Consider the following 6,461-nt stretch of genomic DNA (forward strand, 5'->3'; position numbering starts at 1 on the left):
ACTCTATCACTTGCACACACAAGACATCATCTCATACTCACATATACCTATATCCATCTCGTACACTACACATACATACACACACACCATTCCCGACTCGAAATTCCTATTCGAAGTTGTTGGCTTAAGCATATTGGGGCCAATATTTTGGAGTGAGGGAGCCTTCTCAGCCAAAATCGAGCATTTCAAGGGGCTTCCAACACACATACACCAGGTTCATTTTATTAGACTCGCTACTTTCATTAGATTCATTGGTTACAGGTTCTAAAATCGTCGCTCTGATACCACTTTGTAACACCCCCATCTACCAAGGAGCCTTAATAAGACCTTCCCCAGCAGATAAGGGCGTTACCATCTCGGTCGCCCCGAGAAATAGTAAATATCATAATGTCAATGAAAGAACAATTAAGTTTATTACAAGTTTAACTTGACAAAAGAAAAGATACAACTGATAACAAACACTATCAACTACGGTGATACTATCCATGCCATGACTCAATGAAAGACTCGTCCCACCACAGCACCCAGCTAAGCTCCACATATCAACACCTTCTAAGACTGACTTGTAATACCCGGTATTTTAATATGATATTATGTTAGGCCGAGTTACCAGCTGGGTCGTGTAGTGTATTTGTGACTCGGGTAATTATGTGACTCGGGTTTTAATTAATCTAACTAGGCTAGGCCCGTATCGTCTTAATAGCACCTATCCTATATGTATAACCCATCTAACCAAACCCTAATCTCCCTATCACCATATTCATTTTAACCATGAGAAAAGAGAGAAAAGAGAGAAGAGGGAGCCGTGTGTGAAGGGAGCCGCGTGAGGAATTGCGAGGCGATTTCTCAGCCTATTCTCATCCTATTTCGTAAGTAGACTATCCTATTACCTCTTTATTCAATTATTAGCATAATTATAGTAGTATTGGGATAATTTTCGTAACCCTAGAATTGGTTTGGGGGTTTTTGATTATAAATTGTATGAGATAAATGAATGGAATAGTTACAGCAATTTACAGATTCGTTGGTCTGTGTTATTTGAGTGTTTTACCTGTCTTAAAGCCGTGGGATGCAAAAATTTAAAGAAGAGACTCATGTTTATTCCAAGCCTAGTTTATGCCTGTGAAAATTGGTAGCATTTCACCATGTAGTTTTTCCTAAAGAAATTATTTGTGAACGTCTATCTAAAAAGTCCGCAAATCAGTAGAGGCTGAAAGATTACTTCTAAAACATAATTTAGATATTGAATTGGTGCTGAGTCTTTTTCATATATTTAATTTAAAGAGTTTATATGAGTTAGGCGTTGGTTTTACTTAAGAATCATTTGTCAAACTCGTTTTATGAATCAATACTTTTTATTATGACGGTTTACTAGGTTTTTGGAAATCAGTCTGAAAACCCTTGATAAATTTGGAATTTGAGAAAAAACACGTTAGATATAAATTGTAGCTAAGACTCATGGGGTTCCAATTCAATTGGCCTTGCATCAATTCGAATTTTCTGGAATTAGTTATTCATTTTATACCGAAGTCCGCCATGAGCGGAAAATCGGGAAAAATCGTGTTTGTTCTTTAAATTGATATTCCTATTAAGTTATGATGAGTCTAGGTTATGTGCATGATTAATTGACTGAGTAGATGGTAATTATACATAATTATGTTATGTAGGTGATGGATAAGTGAAGGATCATAAGTGATTGCTTGTGTGTGCTTGGATTGCGAAAAGGTAGGGAAATACACTTGACTTATTATCGTTGATGTTGAATTGTGTTGACTTGTTTGTGTTTCGTATGACCAAAGCGTGAACGTTGACTTGCTTCGTGGCTGTTGATTTACGTTATGATTCATATCTTTGGAAGGTGATTGATGAATTGATCGTATTGAGTATGTTATCACAACATTTGGTAACGGCATGATTTTATGATTGATCAGTTCAAAGATATATATATTGTGTTGCATTAATTTCTTTTGAGCATTCATATGCATTGGAGATGGAGGATGTTATGGTGATGTGGTGTGGTGAAGATGATGTTGTGATAAGGCCCGGGCGGGTTCTGCGGGACTTGCCCCTGGTGTCTCTCGGTGCGGTGGCGGATCGGCTACGGTCGATATATAGTCTCTGGGGATCGGTATGGTGGGTGTTCGGGTTATGAGATATGAGTTGAGATGGAGATGGAGGTGACGGAGGAGCATGCATATCATATTTTGTTGTTTCATTGTATTCCCTACTCAACCTCGTGGTTGACCCTGTGTATTCGTGAACACCGGTGACGATCCAAATATTGGGAGCGGGCTTGATGGGTTTATGAGATAGGTGGGAGCTTGGTGGGCGTGAGACACTGGATCGAGAAGACTTAGTAGCTAGATCATCATTTAGAAGACTTTCACTTTCATTTATGTTAGTTCCTTGTAATTTGATGTAAAAGAGGTTTTGTAATAATTAAGTTAAAGTAATTATATATTTTGCCTTGGAGTTTAATTTGTTATTCACTACCTCGGGAAACCGAGATGGTAAATGATCCGGTTTATTAGGGAATGTCTTGCTAAAGGCTCCTTCATAAATCGGGGTGTTACAAAGTGGTATCAGAGAGAACGATCCTCAGGCCTAAACCAATGAACCCAATGAACGTAGGATGTGTCTAAATAAAATGAACCCCTGGGAATAAAATGTTAGGAGCTCACAGTGTGGTTAAGAAGGCGCCCTTAATACGTGCTCTTTTGCCCTCTCGGTTTTGAACCAGGTAACCCGAGAGAAATCGAGTGAATGGGGTAGTTAGAAGGAAAACCTTGGATATAATCGAGTTGATGTATACCTTGAGACCCATATATTCTAACCATTCTGCAGGACAACATCACGGTAAGTATTTTGTATGAATGATGACGTGATCATATGATGTTGTGGAGATGAGAAATAAATTTTCGTGTTCAGATTGATAATCAATGAAGTGTTGGATTGTAGTAATCGTGAGCGTGAAAATAATTGCGAATTGATGATATTTATCTGGATGGATGTGAATGACGTGTTGATAGTGCTATTATGTCTAGTGATATGCGGTTATGTGATCCCGAAGCCATGCTAGTATAGTATTGTGATAGTAATCAGAAACACTATTGAATTGCTTGTTTGTAGTCATAGCAATCGTGATTTAGATGTAAGGAGTAGATCAAGATGCGAAGGGATTCTATGGGATAGATGTTTACGTAAGTACAAAGTGTGAGATTTAAGTTGGGATGGGTTAGTATACACAGTATGTTCATAAGAGCTTGTAACATAGTAAAGAATGACCTAGTGCTGAAACTCGTTTTGTTTGATTTTACTCTTTAATTGACCTTACTGCCATTTCTTTTCTGTTTATTGCCTATAGATGAAAATTTTATGAGAGATAGCCTCGTGAGTTAGTGTTCATTTGGCGTTGGTTTCATGCTTATAGGATATACGGATTAGGAGTAATAAATATTTTAGTGGGCTGTGGTCAGGAAGTTCATGTTCAGTGATGTTTCGACCAACGATTTTGTAAAAATCCTCATTTAAATTGTATTAATAATTTTTGCATAATTCCAACTCCATCGTTCAGAAGATTCGCATATGTTTTCAAATTGATAAGCCACGAAAATTCTTGATGTCTCTATATTAAATGGTAAGTTTTGTAAACTTACCCAAGTTTCGGACCAATTCTTTGTCACATACTTGTTTGGACCAAGCGAGTTGTAGAATCCTTTAAAAATTGAATTCTTGAGCTTTGGACCTCATTCTTTTTCTCACGAATTATTAACTCTCTGTATGTTATAAAAAGTAATATAACTCAAGTTTTCGTTGAACGGTTATTTTTTCGCGATTTTTTTGGAAGTTACAACGTGAATCATAACTTTTAAAATGTGAATGCTATGTTGAGTTTTCATGCAGTTGTTCGATTATTTCATGAGCCTTATTAATGTGAAATTATAGTGTCCTTATATGATGATAGTAGCACACATATTCATTGGTTATGTATCTTAACTAGTGATAAAAAAAAAATTAAAAGTTTAGTTTATAACATTGTTGGCATGATAGTATGAGTGAAATTGAATAGCTTAATTTGATTCTTAATCGAGGGTGAAATATTTTATACGAGTCCAGTTGTTTGCATATTTTATGCTTGGCATGTTATAATATCTCTGGTGTGTTCATCATATTTGTATAGTGGTCGGATATATATAAATATAAAACTATATTGTCATATCTTGGTAAAGTTGGTGGCGTTAAATGTTAACTTGATTGTTCTAATATACTCGCATGAATATTTATAATAATTATGTTCAAATGTTTACACATGGATGGTAGTAATGAGTATGTCTAAATGTTCACACATATAGGATATCATCTGAGTTCTAATGTCTTTTATGTGTGTAGATACCCGTATCCGTCAATATTGGAATTTATAGAGAACCCGACAAACACCCGATGATGATAGGACACATGTATTCTTTAGTTGTCATGGTCATTATTTGGAGCTCGTTTTACGATGTAGAATGGGCGTCGTCGATGAAGTATTTTATTAATTTAAATGATATTTAAATTAATGTTTTTAAGTGAGTTCATTTTATTAATTTAAATGATATTTAAATTAAAGCTTTTTTAAGATAAATTCAATTTATTTTATTTTATTTTGAATTTATTTTCCCAAGTTTATTTTATTGAAAATAAAATAAATATTTGATTTGAAAAATCATTTTATGAGTATATTTAGGTTGAAAAATCATTTATTTTAATGTGTTAATTGAATTGAAAAATCGATTTGAAAATCGAAAAGAACTCGTTTTGAACATGCGTTTTTGAGCTCGATTTTAGCTCGGTTTTTGAGCCCGTTTCCTTTACGAATTGGCACGAATATCGAGTACACTAACCAACCTAAGCCTCTAACCATCCAACCCCAGTTCAAACCCCATATCCACGGCCCAAACCATGCCCCAAATCACCCCCAACCAGCCCGCAAAACACCAAGCAGCCCCCCTGTTTTGCAGCTCAATCCCGAGCCCAAAACCCGCTCCAAATACCACCAAAACCCGTGCCCATTAATCCTAACCCATACCCTAATATCCTACCCATATTACCTTACCTTAATCACCAAGAAAAACCTCCAAACGAACCCTAGAAAACCCCCCAAAAGCTGCTGGACAGCAGCTATGCTCAACAGGCCCGACTGCCTCTCCCCCTCTTTTACCCTACTTTAACTCCTTATAAATACCCACCCTTCACCATACATTCATTCCTCTAAGTTCTCCATACATCCAACCATCACCCACAAGCTTTAAACCTCAGAAACAAACCCTAAACATCCTTCAAAAACCCTAAACAAAACCGACACACAAACGGAAACTGTTTGTGTGTCCTCTTCGAAAACCCTTTCGTTCCTCCATCAAACCTTCATAAAAATTCGAGTTTCTTGTTCCTAATTAATCACATAACATCCATCTACACATTAGACAAAGATTTACGAGCCAAATTGCCCTTGAGAGTACACGAAATCCCTCGAAAAACAGAGTGAAATAACACTCTGTTTTCGCGGTTTATTCTTGTCTGTCCAGTTCTGTTTGTGCTCGTTTTTCGTGCCCAATAACCCAAAAAGAGCAGGGGTTGCTTTAAGATCCCTGTTCTCCTCTCTTTCTAGTTTTCAAAACATCTTTCAAATCGAATTTTCGTCGTGAAACGAGGGAGATATCATCGTTTGAAAATCGCTGTCCAGAAAGTTTCCAAAACGCGTGTTTGCTTTATTCTTCGTCGACGACGGCCTCTCGAGATAAAATCTACCATCGATTACGACCCAAGAAGGTGTCAACGATACATGTAGGTTGAGGGTGCATCAAATCCTCCTCTTCTCCCTTTTATTTCGTTTGTTTTATGCTCGTTTTTTATTGTCTTTTTTTGTTTGTTTTTTCGTTTGTTTATCGATTGTTTTAAATTAATTATGAAACTAGTTAGTCCGAGTATGAGTTAAAGTACCACCATGAACACCCGCGTTGACTTGAGATGGGAAAAGAAACCGCTACTTCTGTCGGTCGTACACCCCCGTCTCATTTACATATCCTCGTGTTCAAGGTAGGGCATAAATAAAACGAGTTGTCTAACTTTCGTCGCTTTTGACCCCCTTATTGTTTCGGCCAAATCGACATACCCTAGGACCCGTTGTATGTTAGTTTAACCTCTGATTGTTAACCTATGACGTATTTAGATGACATTAAATTAATTTAATAACCTAATTAGACACATTAGGGTGCATCGACATAGCTTTTAAAATCAACTAACAATTACGTAAATAATTGAACGCATCTTTCTTATCACTTGATTTCTCGCTAGCATAGGAGTGCGTGATTAGCACCTTCCTATTAACACTCGACGAGTAGCGTTAATCTTATGATATCTCGACCCAATTGGACCCTTTAGGCCGTGTGAAACACACTTTGCGCGACAATCAATCAACTTTG

The sequence above is a fragment of the Silene latifolia genome, chromosome X (genome assembly GCF_048544455.1).
Source record: "Silene latifolia isolate original U9 population chromosome X, ASM4854445v1, whole genome shotgun sequence".
In the NCBI taxonomy this organism is placed as follows: Eukaryota; Viridiplantae; Streptophyta; class Magnoliopsida; order Caryophyllales; family Caryophyllaceae; genus Silene; species Silene latifolia.